Source organism: Protopterus annectens, chromosome 8.part0 (assembly GCF_019279795.1).
Source record: "Protopterus annectens isolate FY-2018-M chromosome 8.part0, PAN1.0, whole genome shotgun sequence".
Taxonomy (NCBI): Eukaryota; Metazoa; Chordata; order Ceratodontiformes; family Protopteridae; genus Protopterus; species Protopterus annectens.
In genome coordinates, this window is record NC_056741.1 from 1,342,025,329 (window position 1) to 1,342,044,133 (window position 18,805).

Here is an 18,805-nt window from a genome sequence, read left to right on the forward strand (position 1 = left end):
ATGGTGACTTGTTATTTGTTTTCTGTACCATTGGCCTTGGTCATGGCTGAAAAGGATCCAAAGTCCAGTTCACTTACCCAGAGAACAAATATACGAACACAAACAATCAAACAAATAAATGAATAGTGCACGTAAGTGAGGAACTGGGGAATTGAAGGTGATGTTGTTTAATCCCAGAAGCCTAGAGGTGAGTTAGTCCTTAACATGCAAAGACTGCAGAAGGTGTCAAGGATATAGTAAGAAGAGACATTAGGTTTTAATTACAACTTAAGTAGACTATTCCTGAATTCACGGTATAAAAAGGAAAGGAGAACAACAAAGGTAGGGATGTTGCAGTGAGGCTAGATTCATTAACACCTACACTAAATGTACAATAAGTGTACATGATCTGTATTGAAGAACATCCCTATCACATTGTTTGTGCTTCCTAGTCACTCAGAAATATTTCACTAAGTTTACATATAGTCTACACTCTGTGGTAACCTTTATGAAGCCTCCTCAATATTTAAGGCTGCAAGAAAATCAGTAGGAAAACTAAAATTAAAAGGAAGAAGATGTGAGTTATGCTTGTATTGCCTGTTCACCCAGAATGTTGTACACTTAGTGTAGGCGTTAATGAATCCCAATGTGTGAGGAGTGAAAGTACAGTGTAAAAGAAGAAGGCAGATGAGAAATCCAAGGAACAAAAGACTGATTTGTTGGCTATGAATTTTTTAAGGGAAAAGAGGAAAGCCCTGGTGGATGAGTACAGTGTACAGACTATTAGTTGGGTTAAGAGGAGAATGACCACAACTATGGAGGATATAAATCTTCCAGCAGTACTGGGAGGTGAGGTGCCCATATCCAGGATGAAAAAAGAAAGGCAAGGATAGCAGTATGCACTTGAGTGGAATATACACCTAATCAGTAACTGTAGACACCTACAGAAAAAAGCAAAATCCTTGACCTAGTCCTCACCAATGAATATATGATGAATAGCAAGAAGTAAGAGTAACACTAGACAGTGGTCTGCATGAGAGAGTGTTGTTACACTTCCCAGAGTATTGTGTGGAAGTACAGTAAGAATAAGCTGCAGGAGTATAGCACAGTGACCTCCTAGAACATGCTGTCATCTCCAGAGTATTGTGTGGAAGTGCAGTAAGAACTGAGCTACAGGAGTACGGCACAGTGACCTAGAATGTGCTGTCATTCCCAGAGTATTGTGTAGAAGTACAGTAAGAACCGAGCTACAGGAATACAGCACAGTGACCTCCTAGAACGTGCTGTCATCACCAGAGTATTGTGCAGAAGTGCAGTAAGAACTGAGTTGCAAGAATACAGCACAGTGACCTCCTAGAACGTGCTGTCATCCCCGGAGTATTGTGCGGAAGTGCAGTAAGAATTGAGCTACAGGAGTACCGCACAGTGACCTAGAATGTGCTGTCATTCCCAGACTATTGTGCAGAAGTACAGTAAGAACCAAGCTGCAGGACCATGACACAGTGACCTCCTAGAACATGCTGTCATCCCCAGAGTATTGTGTGGAAGTACAGTAAGAACCAAGCTGCAGGAGTACTGCACAGTGACCTCCTAGAACGTGCTGTCAGAAATAATATGGAGAGAACTTTTGAGGAAATAGATGAAGTCCTGTAACAGGAGAAGAATGAAATGTGGAACAGACAAAACCAGTCTAAAAACTGAGGGAAGGGAGCTGTAAGTAAGAAAATGAGACATACAGAAGAATAATGAAAGAGGTGGGTGTCTTATGAGTGGGCTAAGAAAAATGTTACATAACCATCTCTCAGACCAGGAAGTGAACAAATAAGTGAGGGATGGTCAAACATTATTCTGATACACTTAGAATGTATAAATGTAAAAAAACTTTGTAGACAAACTAGATATCCTATAAGCAAATGAAATAGCCAGAAAGTAGGACTCCAGTGAAACAATGTAAAACACACACATTTCCCAGGAACAACAAACAAACTGCCAAAATGTAAAAAAAACTTTGTAGACAAACTAGATATCCGATAATAAAGGAAGTAGGCAGAAAGTAGGACTCTAGTGACTCTTTATCTGATGAAGTTCATGTGAATCCACTGGATGAAAAGTGCTAAATCATTAAACGTGTGTGTTTTACATTGTTTCACTGGAGTCCTACTTTCTGCCTACTTTCTTTGCTTAACGGGATATTACACTTAGAATGTATGATTAATTTGTTGAGAAAATTAGCATCTGGAAAAGTGGAGAAATTTATGAAAAGTCATAAAGTGATAGGGATCATAGAGAGCTTCTAAATTAATACTTTCTGTATGTGTTTACAGAGACCAAATGTAAAGGGTGCCTATATGGGAATGTATGGTCGGTATGCAGGGGAGCAAATAGACTAAAGGGAAAACAGGCAGGGAAGAGAGAGATAATAGAGAAATAAAACCCAAGACACTGTTTCACTTATTAAAGGAATTACACGATCCTGAAGGAATGACACAATCCCGGACTGAACAAGAGAAGCACATGTATAGAGAGAATAATACATATTGTTCAGATGAGCTACTTTCTTTTGTGATCAAATAGTTGGCAAGAGGGTTGGGTGAATGACTGGAAACCTTTATTTCTCTCTTTAAAATGTGGACTGGTACTGCAAAACTGAAAGATGAAGACTCTCCTCTTTTCACAAAGAATGGTCTTGAAAAGCTGTAGCAAATATGATGATTGTCAATCTCAAATATATAACACGTACATTACAAGAAATAAAATAAATATAATTTAATGAACAATCAACGTATGTATCACACACCACATTCATAAAGGGGTCTCACACATTTATTCCAGGGTAGATAATGAAACAGATCACATGGGACGGGCTGATGGACTTTTTGAATACTATGTCTCTCACCTATGACCCATAGTCTGGTTACTCATACAGCAAAGATCTTGCCTGTCCAGGATAATCTGACTGGATTGTGTCTGAGAAGGAGAAAGGGAGTCTTATGGGCATGATGTCACAGTACTTCAGCACTGGTCTTTGACACTGTGCTTCATGGGAGACTACTGAGGACTTGGCACAAACTTAGGAAACAGAAAGGAAAGCATCTAGTTGACCACAGAGTCACAGTTAAAGGGGCACTTTTTAAAGAAAGGTCAATAACCAAAGGGATGCCTCAGCATTCACAGTAGGAGTAGTCCTAGTTTGTATGTTTGTGTCAAATACTACATTACTATGGACTTAAGATAATTCTTTTTACTTATTACACCAGTACTTTAATACTGGTCAAGGACTAGACCAGTCACAGATGAAATTTGGTGCATCTTGAGGGGGTTGGCAAAGAAGTGGGAAATGATAATTAATGCAAAAAATGCAAGATTATGTCCTTTGCTCAGTAGAAACCAAATGAAGCATGCATACTTGGGGAGGTCATACTAGAGAAACAGAGGAAGGAAAAGGATTTAGCGTGTTATAGCTATTCTAGTACTGAATCGTGCAATGTAGAGTAAAAGGCTATGACAGACAATAGCAGAACGCTGGGACACTATATAGAAATGTGGATGCTACAACCACTGAAGCAATTCTGCTATTGTACATGCACTATTGATACTGAATTTGGAGTACTATGTTCCATTTTGTTGGCTGTAGCCAGAAAAAGAAATTAGTTTGGGAATGAGTGTACAATAAAGATGTTGTCAATAACTGGGGAAGGGAAGTTGTCATGAAGAACTACACCATATTCAAGTGCACAAGAGGACAGAACATGGGCACACCACCTTACTGGGGCAAAACTGAAGCAAATGCATGAGGAGAGGTTGGGCATGGAAGAGAAGCTAGAAAGGTGGCATTTTCCAAATAACTATAAAATAATTTGGAAGTCAAAGCGATGAAGCCCAGAAATACATAGTCAGTATCTTTTCCTTTGGAAGAAATATGTAGGGCCAAGACCTACATTACAAGGGCAGGCTACATCTCTACTGCAAATGAGTTTGGATATTAAACAGACTCTTATTTTTCCTTTCCAATGTGTTTTTTTTAGATAGGATCACATTAATGGACATTCCAAGCTAAGCACTGCATATCACAATAGGAAGAAAATGCAATTCATCAACACTTGCAGCCTCCTAAAAAAAGTTCTATAGAGGATTCCTTGCATTTGAGGGACTCAAACTTTATACTGTCAAAGAAACATGGTTTCAAAGACCTGTCTTGCATTCCACAAATACCTGTTTACAACTCTCTTTATTCAGTTTGACCAACTGCACAAGGAAGTGGTATATACATTTTCTTTTTTTGAACTTTAAAAATTAGGGTTATAGAAATAAATTTTGGGCAAGGTCTACTCCACAACCATGTTATAATAAACAATAATAACTGCAATTTTGTAACCTGCTATCGCATCCCATCCATTTCACCTCAGGAATATGACCACTTCCTTAAGAACCCTTCCCATAACAGAAAATGCTTTTCTGCTTGGTGACATACATTATCCTTCAGTTAACAGAGAACATTTCGATTCAATCAACAAATGGGTGCCAAAGCTATTATACCTCTAATAACCCTAAACAGAGTAAAATACCAACACTGGGCAGAAATATATTAGATATTATCCTGATAACCCCCCCCCCTGCAACTGTGCTAAACTTAATGTCACCCCATGCACTTTTCACTCTGACCGTAATGCTATGATATTCATCATGTGCATCAAACCAAACCTCAAAATAATTGTACCATCTTTAAGAATTTTTCAAACCACAACTATGCTGCCTTTAACAGTGCCTTGCATCAATCAAGATCAAATATTATGTCTCCCATAACTGATTCATAAATTATTAATTTGCCTATAAAACAACTGTTTTGATAAATGTATTCCTCTGAGGTGTATAGTGAAAACATTATGCAAAAAAAAAAAACTAAATAATAGACTTATAACATTATAGGTTCATTGATTAGTCCTAGGCTAACTGCCCTTGTGGACCATTTTAAGCCTAGACAATCATCCCATGTGAGAATCATGCCCTGCACCTTGAGTCTGTAAGGTAAACACCTTAAGCATTATGCCAAACTCCCTACACAAGTTATCAGTCCAAAAGAAGAAAGTGTACAGCCTTCACACACATCAGCTCAACACAACAAAGCAAAGGTCAACTTCTTCTAAAAATAAAATCTCTATAAAAGAATCAAAAGACGCAAGCCTTCATTTGGACAAGTGAGAAAAACAATGTATTCTGCAATCATATCTTAAAAATGAATAGGAAGGATCAGGAATGTAAAGTACTAGTGCAAAATATATCAGCATAACAGATTATAAAGCTATAGCTAACATACTACCATAAGGATTCAAAGAAAATTTCAGGTCACATATCGAAGCTCCATCAATTCTTCCTCCCTGCAATTCCACCAGAAACTACATCTCAAATGATCTGAGTCTCAGTAAGGTCAGGAAACACAATTTCCATGGGACCAGATAAGCAGCATCAACACTGACGGGGGGGGCAATTGCCCGATGCTCTAACCTCTTGGGATCTTCTAGTTATTAGGACAAATATTGGCATATATATCAATAACTAAATAAATAAATTGATGTTCTTAATGAAGCATGAAGCGGGCAGCCAGAAAAGACAGAAATTAGCAGAGACAGCTAAGTCAGAATGTCAGTTGTACTAAATCATTATTTTTGACTACCTAAGCTTGCAGTTACTTCAGGAACATCAATACAGAGGTTTCCAAAGTTTGAATAATTTAGCCTGCTGTTGCAGTTCTTAACTCATCTACTGCGGTAGACTTTGCTTATCTTGTGATCCTTGCAAAAGATAAAAATGGTAACAAGAGAATAAGTGAAATAAAGAAGAAAATTATAATTAACCACAAAATATTTTGTAACATAGAACCCTATTATGCTTCTAGGTGTTGGTAGGCTTGGTTCATAGGTTCATAGGTTGGTACTAGGCTATTGGGTCTAGGGCCTATGCAAGCCTAGCCATAACAATTCCCTGGATATTTCTTCCCACAATATTTACTTCTCTGGGCCCCTGTCTAGCAGGGCGACTGACATGATCCCCGGGGTGAATTTCCTATCTCCCATCCAATCATCAAGGTTTCTTTTGAAGAGGGCCAATGAGACACTCTGCTTGACATGTATGGGCAGTCTATTCCAGAGTATGAGGAGTCTCTGGGTCAGGAACCTATCCCTCCTGCATGTTTTGTTCATTGTAATGACAAGGTTTAGATCCTTGGAGCATGTGGCTCTGAGGGATTGGGATTTCTTTAAGTGAAGCATGTCCAACAGCTCAGGGTTTGACATGGCCGTGTATGTTAAGCAGAGATCACCTCTGAGTAGACGATATGCCACAGAGTGTAGCTGGAGGTTTTTTAGATGGTCAGCATATGGCATCTGCTTTAGGCCTGTGATTCTTAGTGAGGTATTTCTGTGGCCTTTACAGCTGTTGCAGATGTCTTGTGAGGTACATAGCAAATGGGGCATTATACTCTATAATGGGTCTAATGAGGGATGCGTAGAGTGGGACAAAGACCTCCTTTTTTCTGGATGAAAAGCCCTTAGTGATGAGGTGTGCCACATAGAAGGATTTCCTGACTGTTGTGGTGATGTGGTTATCGAAAGTGAGACCACTGTTCACCTGTGTCCCTAAGTCTCTCATCACACTTTCGATGTTTAGCATCCTGCCACCTATGTGGTAATTCATGGGTACATGTTTTTTTCCAAAGGGGATAACTATACATTTCTTGGCATTAAGCTTGAGCCCATGGCTCTGGCACCAGGCATCTGTTTCTGTAAGGCCTTTTTGTAGAATATCCACATAATTTGGGGATTCAATAATGGCTCCCAGTTTGCAGTCATCTGCAAACTTTGTTAGCCAGAGTCCTTTAGTATTAGCAAATAACCACAAACTATGTAGACCAGTAAAACATGTAAAGAAGGCTCTTCTGAGGTCGCTAGAATAAATTTTATTCACCACACTCCAAATATTCCAATGGAAAAGACGAATGAATTACAAATCCAAACCATAAACATAAACATAAAAGTACTTAGCGCTTTCACCCTGAATCACTTCTGGGCATCTTCAGAGTACTAATGCATTGTACAACCTACTACCAATATAAGGATGTCATCACTAATTACACAACGCCTATAAATTAGTTAATTAAGAATTAATCATAGTTTTAAAGACATATGTATAAATATGCATTTAGACTATTGTTAGCTTGACACAATGTTTAGCCTGACACAGTATTTAAATTGTAAAAAAGCACATTTTTAAAATCAATAATTTCATAGTTATCTTAATATAATTATAAATTAGAAAGATTTAATTTTACAATGAAAAACTTCATACAAAATTCATAAAAAATTCATAAAAAACTATTAGTATTGAACTCTTGTTTAAAATAATTTAGACAAAATTAATTGTTGTGAATAAGCAGAAAATAAATATATATTTTTTAAAATATCATATAAATTATATTGTATTTCCCTTAATATTGCAACCACCTAGATATAATGACTCAGAAAGAAGATATTAATAGTAATAAAACAGTAATTAAATAAAGTAGGATCTTTGTTTTAAAATACTGGAAATAGAAATGTGACCATTAATGCCAGGTATGCAGCCTGCATTGAGTCTTAGCTGCCATAGACATTCCTTGGCTTCTAACAAGTTATCATAGTCCCCTCCTTTTTCCTAACAATTGGGGATTCTATCAATGACAAAAAATATAAAACGCTTAAAATTCTCACATTTAGTACTATGTACATATAGTGCATTTACCATCTTTTTATTCTTGATATCCCTGTTATGTTCCAAAATGCGTTCCCTTAATTTCATAGTTGTTTTTCCAACATAATATGCTGGACAGGAAATGCATGTGGCTAAATATACCACCTTCTTGGTATTGCAGTTACAATGTCCTGGACATTTGATAGATTTGCCATAACCTTGTACCATAGTGTAGGGTCCATCATTTATGAATTTACAGACTTTGCAAAAACCACATCTACTCATTTTGGACATAGTATATGCATGGCCTTTGTTATTATTTTCCAGGCTTTCTTTAAGATTGGTACCCCTACTGTATGTAACCTTTGGGAAATATCCAAGTATTTCACTGTATTCAATCTTATTAGAAAAAACACTTGTCCAAGTATCATTTAAAACTTGAATAATAGTATCAGAGTGTTCGTTAAATGGTAAAATAAAGGCATCTCTTTTAATATTATCAGTGCTATTGGTCACCTTGGACATATTGTTTAGTCCAAATTTCAAAATTGGTTTATATAAAGTATTCCTTTTCATCATAACTTCCTTCTTTATTTGATTTATAAGACTTAATGGGTAGCTTCTATCTAAAAACATGTTGCTAATAGTCTCCATTTCACAAATAAAATTCCTGTCCTCACTAATAATACGTGACAGTCTAACCATCTGACCCTTAACAAGGTTCTTTTTTTGAAAGTATGGATGACAGCTGTCATAATGAAGAAAGGAATTAGAATATGTAAGTTTACGGAAAATGTTAGATTCAACTTGATGATTTTTAAAATACATGTATATATCTAGATATTCACATTTTTCTTCATGTATTTTGGTTGTGAATTTAAGGAAGGTCGACGTGGTACCTATGTAGCTTATAAATTCATTAAGTTCATCCCTATTACCTCTCCAAAAGACTAATATATCATCCAGGTATCTAACATAAAATGATATTTTTGTCCAGAACCTGAATGAAAATATATTTTCAGTTTCCCATTGTGCTAATACCAAATTAGCATAAATGGGGGCACATCTGGCCCCCATTGCTACCCCTGTGCATTGTTTATAATATTCACCTTCCATGTAAATAAAATTGTTGAATAAAACCATTTCCATCATCTCAACCAGTAACCTAGTTTTAACAGTGTGAAGTCCACTGTAACTGTCTAAAATAGTTTGAAACATGTCCAAACCCAACTTATGTGGTATGACAGAAAATAAGTTTATCACATCAATGGTAATCATAACAGTGTCTTCAATGTTATTCACATTATTGTAGATCCTTAGTTTGTCTAAGCAATGTCAAAAGTCCTTGATAATGTGTGGGAATAAATTTAGAATATCCTTGCAATAATAATCAATGTATCTAGCCATGGCTTCTAGTTTAGAACCCTTGGCAGAAACAATAGGCCTAAAGGGAGGATTTAAAATACTTTTATGTATTTTTGGAATACCAAAAATTGATGGAGTTATAGGGTGTTCAACCATAAGATATTCGTATTCTGATTTATCAATAATACCTTCTATCTGATAGTCATAAAGTAACCAGTCTATCTTTGTATATGCCCTATTTATCTCACATTTTGATACTTTTTCATATGTTTCATCATCTTCTAGCATATTAGTCATTCTGTTGATATAGTCTGTTTTTGTCATAACTACCACCCCTCCACCTTTGTCGGGCTTCATAACTCTATATTTGTCCTTGGTAGTTAATTCTTTTAAACAAAATCTCTCTGTATTGGTGAGATTATCTTCTCGATTAGTAGGTGTTTTTACAATTCTGCGTACTTGTGATTCACATAGCATCTCAAATAAACATATAATAGGGTTCTGGGGTGGTATAAATGTGCTGGATCTTTTTAAAGTCAACCTACCTGTATCTTGTTCAACCCCCTTATTGTTGTTTGCAAAAAACATTTTTAAATTTAACAACCTAATATACAGTTTTAAATTGATCAATAATCTTCCTATATCATGTCTAAAGTTAGGAATAAAGGTAAACCCTTTTTTAAAAAGTGTAACATATTCATGACCAAGTGTATTGCCTGTGTAGTTGTAAAGACTAAAACTTCCATCTGTAATGATTATGTCAGAAGGATTACCCTCTTCTAAATTAATCTCGATATCCCCACACTCTAGAGAAATTTTATCACTGTCAACATTCAAGTTGTCACTAAACATTCTTTCTATATTTTCTTCATTAAAATCAATATCATAATTTTCATTTAATATTGTACTATCAGATAAGGAAATAACCAAATTTATTTCTTTTTCACTCAATAATATGTGTTTTTCCTGTAAGTCGTGGCATTCCTGTGTTGCATCTGTTGGTGTGGTTGCCCCTGATATCTGTCGCGTAGCCTTTCTGATCTCCTCACAACCGGTTCGTCTAAAAAAAAGTATCATTTTCATTGTGTACCCTTTTGTCATTCTTACTAAATTGCATCCTATGTACATTATTTGTGTGTTTAGAGTTGTCATGTGAGGATGTGTAACCTTCTCCTTCTGGGTAGAATACAGCAACACTTTCACTTTCACCTCTGTCATAGTACAATTTAAAATTTTTGAATTCTCTAAAGTGACTGTATGCCTTCTTATTTGCATAATCATTGCTGTCCCTTACAAGCTTTTTGTTTTTGTATTCCAACCCCTTCAAAATAAAATTATCCAATTCTTTTAAAATATTGTCAATTCTGTGTTTGTTCATCTCAAACAATAGATCATTTTGTATACTTCTATCTAAATTAGTTAATGTCACATCTAATTTACTTAGTTTTCTGTTATTATTCCTGATGATAAGTCGCATAAGATCTAAGCCAGTTCTATCATATAAAATAATAGTTCATCTATTAATTCAGAGTCATTTTGGAACCCAAAAGGCATTTTGAAAATGCGTAAACCTTTCGGTACCTGTTCCAGTTCCAACGATCTCTCTAGGAACGCGTTATCCATCTGCAGAGTTTTAAATTGTTTGATGGTCTTTTCAAACTCTTTAAACTGTTGATTCAATGTCCCCATATCCTTAGTGTTCGTTTTAAGTATATCCGCAAAGCTCTGTGCTTTTAAAAGTTCCTTAATGTCCGAAAACTTGTTGGCATTAACATTCCCCTTGTTACCGTCTCCAGCGTTCAATGCTAGATTCGAAGGTGGAACAACACTTCCTGTATTTCCGTTGTTGTTCTTCTTATGTCCACCTCCTATAGAATCCGCTGAACTATAACTAGCCGACGGAAGGGTAGGACTGTTGCCCGGTGTAGAATGCAATGTCAATAGCTGTTCCTGGGACTCGGAAATAGTAACATTAGGACCATTAGTACCCTGGGGCTGTTTGTTTCCATATTCTTGAATTAGGTTGATCAGGCGTTGCGTGACTTCTAAATGCTGCTTCATAAGTAATTCCATACTGAGAAATGCCGAAAATTACTGGATATATAGTGGTAGTAAATAATTAAAGGCAGTACTTGATATATTCCAAAAAGGTGAATGTGCGAAAATAAAATGCTTCAGGCAGCCCCTTCAGAGACCTCAACTTCTTCAAGTAACCACAAACTATGTAGACCAGTAAAACATGTAAAGAAGGCTCTTCTGAGGTCGCTAGAATAAATTTTATTCACCACACTCCAAATAGTCCAATGGAAAAGACGAATGAATTACAAATCCAAACCATAAACATAAACAACTTCTTCTAAAAATAAAATCTCTATAAAAGAATCAAAAGACGCAAACCTTCATTTGGATAAGTGAGAAAAACAATGTCTTCTGCAATCATATCTTAAAAATGAATAGGAAGGATCAGGAATGTAAAGTACTAGAGCAAAATATATCAGCATAACAGATTATAAAGCTATAGTTAACATACTACCATAAGGATTCAAAGAAAATTTCAGGTCACATATCGAAGCTCCATCAATTCTTCCTCCCTGCAATTCCACCAGAAACTACATCTCAAATGGTCTGAGTCTCAGTAAGGTCAGGAAACACCATTTCCATGGGACCAGATAAGCAGCATCAACACTGACGGGGGGGAGCGGCAATTGCCCGATGCTTTAACCTCTTGGGATCTTCTAGTTATTAGGAAAAATATTGGCATATATATCAATAACCAAATAAATAAATTGATATTCTTAATGAAGCATGAAGCGGGCAGCCAGAAAAGACAGAGAAATTAGCAGAGAAAGCTAAGTCAGAATGTCAGTTGTACTAAATCATTATTTTTGACTACCTAAGCTTGCAGTTACTTCAAGAACATCAATACAGAGATTTCCAAAGTTTGAATAATTTAGCCTGCTGTTGCAGTTCTTAACTCATCTACTGCGGTAGACTTTGCTTATCTTGTGATCCTTGCAAAAGATAAAAATGGTAACAAGAGAATAAGTGAAATAAAGAAGAAAATTATAATTAACCACAAAATATTTTGTAACATAGAACCCTATTATGCTTCTAGGTGGTGGTAGGCTTGGTTCATAGGTTCATAGGTTGGTACTAGGCTATCGGCTCTAGGGCCTATGCAAGCCTAGCCATAACAATTCCCTGGATATTTCTTCCCACAATAATTACTTCTCTGGGCCCCTGTCTAGCAGGGCGACTGACATGATCCCCGGGGTGAATTTCCTATCTCCCATCCAATCATCAAGGTTCCTTTTGAAGAGGGCCAATGAGACGCTCTGCTTGACATTGTATGGGCAGTCTATTCCAGATTATGGGGAGTCTCTGGGTCAGGAACCTATCCCTCCTGCATGTTTTGTTCATTGTAATGACAAGGTTTAGATCCTTGGAGCATGTGGCTCTGAGGGATTGGGATTTCTTTAAGTGGAGCATGTCCAACAGCTCAGGGTTTGACATGGCCTTGTATGTTAAGCAGAGATCGCCTCTGAGTAGACGATATGTCACAGAGTGTAGCTGGAGTTTTTTTAGACGGTCAGCATATGGCATCTGCTTTAGGCCTGTGATTCTTACTGAGGTATTTCTGTGGCCTTTACAGCTGTTGCAGATGTCTTGTGAGGTACATAGCAAACGGGACATTATACTCTATAATGGGTCTAATGAGGGATGCATACAGTGGGACAAAGACCTCCTTTTTTCTGGATGAAAAGCCCTTAGTGATGAGGTGTGCCACATAGAAGGATTTCCTGACTGTTGTGGTGATGTGGTTATCGAAAGTGAGACCACTGTCCACCTGTGTCCCTAAGTCTCTCATCACACTTTCGATGTTTAGCGTCCTGCCACCTATGTGGTAATTCATGGGTACATGTTTTTTTCCAAAGGGGATAACTATACATTTCTTGGCATTAAGCTTGAGCCCATGGCTCTGGCACCAGGCATCTGTTTCTGTAAGGCCTTTTTGTAGAATATCCACATCATTTGGGGATTCAGTAATGGCTCCCAGTTTGCAGTCATCTGCAAACTTTGTTAGCCAGAGTCCTTTAGTATTAGCCTGCACTTCAGAGAAGTAGATGCCAAACAATAGTGGTCCCAGTACTGAACCCTGAGGTACTCCACTTATCACTTGTCTGGAGCTGGATTTGGAGTCGGCTACTTTTACAGTCTGGGTTCTGTCAGTAAGCCAGTTGGCAACCCATCGAGTGAAGTAGGGATTTATGCCCAGCTTAGTAAGTTTATCTATGATTCCAGAGTGGGGAATGGTGTCTAAGGCCTTGGCAAGGTCCAGATAGGCTGTGTGGACCACCTTACCCTCGTCCACAGCTCTGGAGACTGATTCGAAGTCAATCAAATTCAGGAGACAAGATCGGCCCTTCACAAACCCAAACTGGGTGGGTTCCAGTGTTTGAAGGTTGCCAATGTCTTTGTTTATAAGTTCCATGATAATGCGTTCCATGCCCTTGCAGATCAGGCTTGTCAGACTGATGGGACGGTAGTTCCCGGGATCCAAGGCGGATCCTCCCTTGTGGAGCAAGATAACTGTAGCTGTAGTAACTGGTAGTGCTATTGTGTTTAACAAAATTGAAGTACAGTACTGCAGCCATTATTTATTTATTTATTTGTTTGTTTGTTTACTTACTTTTTTATTTTATCACAATCAGACATCTGAAGTGTACATTATCAACACATTACCTATAACTGTTGGGTATGGTGGCTGTTTGTATAGAAGAAAGTGACTGACCCTGCTGTCATTTGATCTCGTTAAAGAGAGAGTAATTTGGCTTTGAAGGACTGGTGTGCATTTCTGTGACTCAGATTTTCCAACTTTGCATGTCTGCTTTTGCTACTTTTCTGAAAAAAAAAAATTCATCTGCTTTTACTGTACTTGTGTTTCTTCCTACTTTATTTTGCTTTTGCGTCATCTTAAAAGTACTCAATTGTATTTATTACTGCTTGGTGTAACTCATTCTAAGCCTTTTAGTTTCAACACTTGGGCTTCAGACCAGTTGTTTTACATTGAGAGGGTTTGTGGTCTGCACTGTAGTGACAGAACAGGTAGCTTACATCCTTCTAAGTTGGGAACTGCTGATTGAGGGCTCAGTGTCTGTTATTCTAAAGTGTATTAATTCTGGTTTAAGCACTTGGGCTTTCAGGCCAGTTATTTTACATTAAGAGGGTTTGTGGTCTGCACTCTTGTGGGAGGAGAGGCTGGACTCTGCCCTTCTGAGCTGGGAATTTCTGGTTAAAGACTTATAGTGCATGCATATCTGAACTGCTTCTTACTGAAATTGGTACACCTTGTTTGCTGTAGCATAGACTAGATCCAGGCCTGCTGAATCTAGCTTTGTTTGTATAACTTGAGCACTAATCCAGGCATTCTTTAAAGTATTCAATTGTATTTATTACTGCTTGGTAATAACTTGATTAAAGTGTAGCTATCATTCTAAGTCTTTTGGATTAAGCACTTGGGCTTCAGACCAGTTGTTTTACATTAGGAAGGTTTGTGGCATGCACTGTGGTGGCAGGACAGGTAGTTTTCATCCTTCTAAGTTGGGAACTGCTGATTGAGAGCTCAGTGTCTGTTATTCCTAAAGTGTATTAGTTCTGGTTTATGCACTTGGGCTGCAGGCCAGTTATTTTACATTAAGAAGGTTCGTGGTCTGCACTTTTGCGGGAGGAGAGGCTGGACTCTGCCCTTCTGAGCTGGGAATTTCTGGTTAAAGGTTTATAGTCCCTGCATATTTGAACTGTTTCTTACTGAAATTGGTACAGCATAGACTAGATCCAGTCCTGCTGAATCTAGCTTTGTTTGTATGCTTGTTGTTTGTTTGCGTGTTATTTCCCTGGAACGCTAATTCCACTTAAAACGCAGTTTCTCAGTGCTTCTGTGGATCCCTAGTGATATCTGCATTGCTTACTGTACTTATTTCCTTGTTTCACTTGAAAGAAAGTTACTGTTTGTCGTTTTTGCATTTAAGTTACCTGTAACACATTGCACTTAAAGGGACAATCCCAGGGATTTTTTTGTTTTGATTCTAGTCTTTGTTTACATTTTCAGTCTGGCTTTCTGGGCGTGTCCCAACTATGGCTGCAGGGGTTGGGGGAGGGTGCTTACAGGAAGCTTCAGAGGTGTTAGGCAGATTCCTTCCCAAATTGCATTTGTACTCACAACAGCTCTCACTGAGTCATTCATTAGTTTCAACTGTCCTTTTTATCCTCAGAGAAACTAGCTTTTCAGCAATGTTATGACTTGCTAATACCCTGCATGAAAGCATTTGAGCAGTGCAAAGTTAAAACATTGGTAAACAAGAGTTTTTAGTTAATTTCATATTTTATTTTGTGCAGATTTCTAAATTCATAGCTAAGTGCAATGATTTTATGACACAAATGCCCTAGCTTCTGTAGAAAGCATGTGAAAGATGCAAGTTTCAAACATTAGTAGAAACAGTCTTGTTTCTTTTTTCATGTTCAAATTGATCTCTGAATACTAGCCAAGTGTGATGGTTTTCTTACCTGCTAATAGCTCTATGAAAAGGCATATGTGTGATACAGGGTTCAAACATGAGTAGACAGTCTTCGGTTCCTTTTATTTTGTAGTCTACATTGCTCATATAAACTCAGAAAGCTGCTCGACTAACACAATTTGCATTATTGTGCATTTTCTGAAGAATAAGAAGTCTGAGCTCAAATATAGGTCATTATTTAGTGACTTTCATCTTCATTGATTTGGAGGAAAAACGCACATTTTATGAGGAACAGACCAAAAATATCAGATGAAAATCTGGGCATTCTGCAAAAATCTGGACAGTTGAGAGGTATGGGCAGACACACTCATCCATTCCTTTAATTTCATATTTTATTTTGTGCTGTCCTCATACATTTCCTACTATACGTGCTATATGCTACATGTTGGTGACTTAGTGGTTGCACTGTATGATATGCCCTTAAGCAGTTTTATTTCTCTTTCTACCTTACAACTGTATGCATTTGTGCTTGATTCCACTGTTATCTGTAGACAAGTAACTGGAATGATACAGTGGGGGGTTTGTCATCATGCTGTCTGTATTGCCTGATGAGTGGCTAATTCCTTGTCTGACAATCCTTAGTCTTACATGACACTTTTCAAACTGTTGTTGCCTTTCCAAGTTACTCACATGAAGGCAACCTCAGACCAGTGACACAACTAGTATCCTACCCTCTTCACTACCTCATACTCTAATACCTTGCCCTTCATAAATAAATAATAAATGTACTTGAGACCGTGCAGCTGTGCTCTAATACACATGTTATTCCTGATCATACTGTGTCGTGACATAAATACATAATAACTCTACTTGAGACCGTGCAGCTGTGCTCTAATACACGTGCTATTCCTGATCATACAAGTACCATAAATAATAAATGTACTTGAGACCATGCAGCTGTGCTCTAATACACATGCTATTCCTGATCATACAAATCATGCCATAAACAAATAATAAATGTACTTGAGACTGTGCAGCTGTGCTCTAATACACATGCTACTCCTGATCATACAAGTCGTGCCATAAATAAATAATAAATGTACTTGAGATCGTGCAGCTATGCTCTAATACACATGCCATTCCTGATCATACTGTGTTGTGCCATAAATACATAATAAATGTACTTGAGACCATGCAGCACTGCTCTAATACACATGCTATTCCTGATCATACTATGTCGTGCCATAAATAAGTAATAAATGTACTTGAGACAGTGCAGCTATGCTCTAATACATGTGCTATTCCTGATCATACAAGTTGTGCCATAAATAAATAATAAATGTACTTGAGACCATGCAGCTGTGCTCTAATACACATGCTATTCCTGATCATACAAGTCGTGCCATAAATAAATAATAAATGTACTTGAGACAGTGCAGATATGCTCTAATACACATGCTATTCCTGATCATACAAGTCGTGCCATAAATAAATAATAAATGTACTTGAGACTGTGCAGCTGTGCTCTAATACACATGCTATTCTTGAACATACTATGTCGTGCCATAAATAAATAAATAATAAATAATAAATGTACTTGAGACAGTGCATCTGTGTTCTAATACACATGCTATTCTGAAACATACTATGTTGTGCCATAAATAAATAATAAATGTACTTGAGACCGTGCAGCTGTGCTGTAATACACATGCTATTCCTGATCATACAAGTCGTGCCATAAATAAATAATAAATGTACTTGAGGCTGTGCAGCTGTGCTCTAATACACATGCTACTCTTGATCATACAAGTTGTGCCATAAATAAATAATAACAGTACTTGAGACAGTGCAGCTATGCTCATAGGTATAATTTTGATCCATTCTGCATCCTGTAGCTTCAGACAAATTTCTAAAATTGCAGGAGGATTGCTACCATTTCTACCATATTGCTGTTAAGTAATCCACAAGCCTGGATGATGACAGTTGACATGGAAGATGATGGTTCATAGGTTCATACTAGGCTATCTGCCCTAGGGCATTTATAACCCTAGCCAGACTGTGTTTGGCTTTCCCCACCCATTTTAAATTAATTGTGCTATGCCCATTTTCGAGGTTAGTATACTGTGCCTCTGTCTAACAGTGGCACAGAAGTGATAGCCGGGGTAAACCTACAATCTCCCATCCACTCATCAAGATTCCTCTTGAAGAGAGTCAATGAGGGACTCTGCCTAATCTGGACTGGGATTTTATTCCAGAGTGAAGGGAGCCTCTGGGTTATGAATCTGTCAGCATGTCCTATTTATTTCAGTGCTGAGGTTCAAGTCTCTCGAGCGCGTAGCTCGATGGGATTTGGATTTACTGAGGTGCAGCATGTCCATTAATTCCGGGTTGGACATGGTTTTATACGTCAGGCACAGATCGCCTCTGAGCAGGCAGTATGCCACTGAGTAGAGCTGGAGTTTCTTTAACCGGGCAGCATATGGCATCTGTTTGAGCCCATTGATCCTCTTGGTGAGGTACTTTTGGGATCTTTCCAGTTGCTGCAGGTGTCTGGTAAGGTACATCCCAAAAGGGGCATTGTACTCAATTATGGCCCTAATGAGGGATGAGTAAAGTGGCATGATGACCTCCCCTGATCTAGATGTGAATCCCTTCATGATTAGGTGGGCTATATAAAATGTTTCTCTAACCACTTTGGCCACGTGGTTGTCAAATGAGAGATTGCTATCAACTTGGGTCCCCAGGTCCCTAATTACTTCTTCCGTACTTAATGGATTACCACCTATGTGGTAATTTGTGGGCACTTTGTTTTTGCCAAAGGGGATGACTATACACTTTTTGGCGTTTAGCTTGAGGCCATGGCTCTGGCACCAGTTGTCTGTTTCTATGAGGCCCTTTTGGAGGATGCTTGTGTTGGCTGGAGAGTCTATTATGGAGCCCAGTTTGCAGTCATCTGCGAACTTGGTCAGCCACAGTCCTTCCTTGTTGGCCTGTACCTCCGAGAAATATATACCGAACAAGAGAGGTCCCAGGACTGAGCCTTGTGGGATGCCACTTGTAACTGGTTTGGAGTCTGACAAGGCTCCAGCAATTCTAACCATGTGGGTTCTGTCCTTGAGCCAGTTTGCAACCCATTTAGTGACATAGGGGTTTATACTTAAGCTGGTGAGCTTATCTATAATGCCCGAGTGGGGTATTGTATCGAAGGCTTTTGCGAGGTCCAG